We start from the raw sequence: 5,643 nt of genomic DNA on the forward strand, positions 1-5,643 counted from the left end.
CATCATTTTGATCAAAGCAAATCAAGGACTTGAGGCTTGTTTCCCAAGGAAACCCTAATTCATATGTTCATCAACTGTGCCTTGCTCATGAAGCAACCTCAACCCATGGTCAAATATAATCAAGGGAAGTTCTTTAATTCATCATTTCATGCATATTTGAAATTATTTGAGTGTCCTCAATCATCAATTCATCAAGATATGAGGTTTGGACTTGAGAAGTTGATCAGTCAATTCATCTGACTATTTTGAAATAGACTAAGACCTAACGTTTTATGTGTTGGTCAAACGGAGATGACCCCAAAAGAAAACATGTTCTTAAGAACGATATGAACAACTTTCATGTTCATCAAAAGTTGATTTGAATCTTGGAAGGTCATCATCCATTCTAAGACATTATAGGTCAATTTGAATGAAACCCTAATTTTGGGTCAACTTCCCAGGGACATAACTCCTTCATTTTTTATGATTTTGAGGTGATATTAAATGAATTGGAAATCTTAAGATGTCTACTTCAAATGATATGTTGAGAAAAATTTCAAAATAGAAAAATAAATACATGTGATAATGCAAAACATTATAGGTCACTTTGGACCAAATGCATTGAAATATGGAAAAGTCCAACTTCAAGTGCCCATAACTTCTTCATCAAAAATTCAAATGATGCAAACTCTGAGTCCAAAGTTATTTCCATGAAAAGATCTACAACTTTCATGTTGAAGATTTTGTCATTTGGAGCTTGTATCATTGAGACAGAAGGGCTTGAACTTTGGCCAATTTTGAAAATCTCACATATGCATGTTTTACACCCTACACTTCAAGTTCAATTTTCATTAATTTCCAAGGCCCAAATGGAGTTTTGATCAACATAACATTTGTTCCTTATGCAATAAGTTTTCCAACCATTACTCATAAGGTTGCATTTCAATTTTGGACATGGCATTTTCGAAGACTTCAATGTAATAGTGCATTTTTTGAAAATCACGTCAATTGCCATGCATGAGCTGATACAATCCAATCTGCACGTCCATTCTACTTACATCATGCATAAGCTTTCATTTCCAGTTGGAATTGGACCCTCCATGCGCCTGTACAGGCCCATGCATGGAGGCCCTTTCCATTCATGCAAGTTTTGATTCATGCATTCAGCATTGCTTCAACTATAAATACAAGGCCTTGGCTTCATATTTTGAGAACCTGAAGGCGCCCCAATTGCTGCTGAATTGAAATCCTAGCCATCATTAAAGGAACTATCTCATTTTCTCTTCAAATTTTCAGATCTGAATTTTGATTTCATTGATCAATCTTTAGATCTCAAAGTTCCTAAACCTTCTCCTCTTGATCCATAGTGCCTACTGTTTGCAAAAGCATCCAAAGATCTTGACTCAAATCCTTGCAATTCAAAGGTTTTCTTCAACTGTATTTTGCTTCGAACCAGCTTGTATAGTGTTCCATTTGCTTTGTTATTGTGTGATCTGAAGTCCTCTACATAGAGGCAACATTATTGTGCTTTCAATTTTTGAAAATCATGAAGTTCATATGAACACCACAGAACTTCCATCTCTGATTTCTCTCAATCTAGAGATCTAGAGTGGAATTGAGTGGTACAGGGGTGATGTACATCACCTCAGCTTTCGAATGGTACATGGATCGTGCATTTTGGTTGATGTTTTAATTTCTGCAAATTTTGGTTTGGCCGGAGAAGACGGTGGCGCTGGTCACCGTCTGTTCTCCATATTCAATCACAGCCTTCCATTTCATTTCCCAGATTGAATCTCAGTCGTGCCTTGTTATGACTTACAATAATGCCACATGTGATGCATTGACCAAGGAACATGGTAGGCGCGCGCGTTTGGACTCTCTGATCTGCCAGCTCAATTAATGAGCTCAGATCCAATGGCTCACGCTTTTTCCTATTTTCTAATTTCTGATTTTAATTTCTTTTATTTCTTTTAATTCCATTTTATTTCTAAAATTCATATCTCTCTCATTATTGGTCCAAAAGTTATGGGACCAATTTCATTCTTCTCCTTTTAATTTCTACTTTCTAAAAATGGTTTTTAATATTTTTTATTTTATCATTTGATATTTTTTAGTAATTTTCTCTTTTTTGGTTATTTTTTATTCATTTAAAATAGTTTTGGATATTCAAAAAATACAAAAATATTTTTCCAACCTCTTTGAATGATGATAGATCTATGAAAAATATTCTCATCAATTTATTAATTGATTTGAGATTTATTTGAGATTTTAGTTCAATTAGGTTATTTTTATGCATTTTTTTAATTGATTTAAAATAGTTTCTGACTTTTAAAAATGCTGAAATTTTTTGTCAAACTTTGTTTGACCTTGTTGAACTTGGGATAATTCACTTGGACTTTTCAAAGTTGATTTGAAGTGAACTTGAAGTTTGACCTTTCTTTATTATTTTAATTCAAGTTTTATTTTAATATTAAAAAATGCCAAAAATATTTTATTTGTTTCTTGACTTCTAATCTTCATTTTGCTTCTGTTTTCTATTATTTGACCTTGATCTTCTCTATCTTTGGTCAATGCTTGTTGATTAATACATACCATTTCCATTAATGCACTTTAATTCTTCATCTTCTTCTTCTCCTTCTTCTTTTTTCTTTTTTGATCAATGAGTTAAAGATTGGTGGTTAGTATTGATTAGGGAGGTTTAATCTTCCTTGATTCAAATCTAATTCATCTTGATCATAGATCAAGTGAATGGCTTTGCATTAAGGATAGATTGCTTCCTAAATCATGCAAAGAACCTAAATCAATACAAGATCATTTCTCATCTTCTTTTTGGCATGGCAAGTTGTTGGAGTTTGATTCACTAATCAAGACCTCTAACTTGTGTTGTTGCCTACATTATTATTGACCGGCCTCAGATAGTTGTGACTTCTACATAAGTCCAATTACGATTGCTTAACATAGCGCTAAATTTGCCTTATGGCACACTAACTATTAACACTAACCATTAACCATTAACATTTACTTCTTGCACTTTACATTTATGCAATTTACTATTCTTGTACATATTATTCATTTGCTTTTCCCCCTTTGCTCATTTGAGCACATGTTTATGTTAATGCAATTTGCCTTTTGCTCATTTGAGCACATAATTGTGTATATATTATTGTGCTTGTGTTTTGTTTTGACTGTTGTGGACCAAATGCAAAGAAATGGACAAGTGGACTTAGTTTCTAGGACAATCCCTATGCAAAAATGGAGTAAAAAGACCTTAATGTGGAAGATGGAGTAGAAGGACCCAACCTGTAAACTCACTCTTGTCCATTCTTGATTTGCTTCATAAAACTCTTTGATGTGTGTGCTTTTGTGCTAGGGAATCCTATGTGAGCCAAATTGAAGAACCATTGCCATGTTCATCCAAAGTGAAAGATACAAGAGACATTGGGGTTCTTCTAAGAGCTTGTTTGATTATGTTGATTGCTTGAGCTTACACTTATTTTGTTTGCATATTCCAAAGGATGGGAGCTACTTGGATCATCAATATGATCTCAAGAGAGGAACTCATTTGTGGTCTTGTTTCTTATCCTTCATCTCTTGTATGATTAGGACTTTAGCCATTCTTCTTCTTCCCCCCACTCCAACCCAAGCCAAAACTTTTGTGCAAACATTTAACACTTGTTTTCAAATATTAGAAACCTAAGCCTTATGCTTTTGATTTTCAAATTGTCTTTTCATAACATTTCTTTTGAATTGAATCTTTAAGTTAACTTTGACCATATTTTGTAAATACTTTTCATTTGTAAATATAACCCATTCAAATGATTTTGTGGTTTCAGTGGCCACTTTCTTAATCAAAACTTTTCATAACCTTTAGCTATTAGGTTTGAGTTATCCTTGAGGTAGATGTAATACTCACATATATCCTTAGTGATGGACAATGAGTCTTTCATGCTTATTATAGGGTTAACCCCTCACTAGCATGTTAAAGCTATCCTCACATGGTGGATTTGTCATTTTAGGTTGAGTTTTCTCCCTTGGATAACAAAAGACCTTAAGGCTTTTAGATCAATCAATTCACCAACTTGTTTTGAGATTTTTACCCCGAACTACGAGGTTTTGATCCTAATCTTTTTCAAGATGGTACGTAGGCAATGTGTTTATCCATCCAAACACAAAAATGTAAATAACTTGTATATTCTCTTCTCATCTCTTCAATCATGTTTGCACAAATAAATTTTCACAAAATACCAACCTTATAACAAATGTGAAAAGGGCTCCCTATGAGTACCTAGGATGTTTTGGGTGCTTAAAACCTTCCCATTGCATAACCAACCCCCTTACCACGATCTCTGACATTTTTACTAGTTTTTGATTCGATAAAACTTTTAGGTTTTTGTTCGCTTTCTAACCATTCCTTTGGATAAATAGAAGTGCGGTGGCGACTCGACTTGTATGGTTTACCTTGGATTTAGTCAATATCTCTAATGGTAACGAATACCCTGCTACAGATGCCTTGCTCTTCAAGGAGATATAATTGTGCATTTGTGTTTTGTTTGATTCTAAAAGTCCAAGGGAATTCTGGGTTTCTATTGACATACTTGTGTATTGGATTGCTACCCATTTGGTCAGATCTTTTCAACTCTAAACTTTTAATTTTTGTGCATAGGATAGTCTCTTCATCTTCTCCCCATTTCTTTAATTTCAAAATCTCTCTCTCCACTTTTAAAAATCTTCTCTGTGTGAACTACTTTTGTTCTAACCTGTGACCACTTTTGAAAAAAAGATAGAAACTTTGGCCTTATGCCATTGTATTTTCAAACTTCTTTTCTTAAATCAAACTTGTAAATAAACTTAACTATACTTGACTTAAACTTTCAAAAAGCCAAAAAGAACTAACTCATTCAAACCATTTTTAGGCCTTTGTGCCTTTTAAACTTAAATTTTTTTAAATCAACACACTCATTTTGAAATTTGTATCACGAACTACGAGGTTTTGATCCCTCATTTTTATGTTGGTACGTAGGCACAAGACCGAATGTCTTGTCAAACACAAAAATATAATTAATGAATTATTTTCTCATCCCCCCATTCTATTTGTTTGTAAACATCACTTTGTACAAGATACATATGCACACAAAAAGGGATCCCTAGGAGTACCTAGGACACTTTGGGTGCTAACACCTTCCCTCCGTGTAACCAACCCCCTTACCTGTGATCTCTGACTTTTATTAGTTTTTATTTGAAAACTTCTTAATTTTGGGGTTTTGTTCGTACTTTTTCCCTTTTCCCTTGGAAATAATAAAAGCGCGGTGGCGACTCTTGTTATTTGATCTCTAGCTTGTCAATAACTTGATGATCATGAATTTCCCGCTACACATGTCGGCATCTAGCCCGGTCATGTCTGTGCCGCCACCTATTGTGCATACTTTACCTCGTGTAGAAGACACCATCTATCATTCTGAGTCGTCTAAGGGCCCTGATGTGTATGAGAAGATGGATGAGATGAAGGAACAATTCCTTGAGGTTGCGCAAGGAATTGAAAACTTTGAGGGGTAAGGATCTGTTTGGGAAGAGTGCTGCAGAACATTGTTTGGTTCCAAATGTCAAGATTCCAGTGAAATTCAAAGTACCCGACTTTGAAAAATACAAAGGGAATACCTGTCCACT

This window comes from Lathyrus oleraceus, chromosome 7 (genome assembly GCF_024323335.1).
Source record: "Lathyrus oleraceus cultivar Zhongwan6 chromosome 7, CAAS_Psat_ZW6_1.0, whole genome shotgun sequence".
Classification (NCBI taxonomy): domain Eukaryota; kingdom Viridiplantae; phylum Streptophyta; class Magnoliopsida; order Fabales; family Fabaceae; genus Lathyrus; species Lathyrus oleraceus.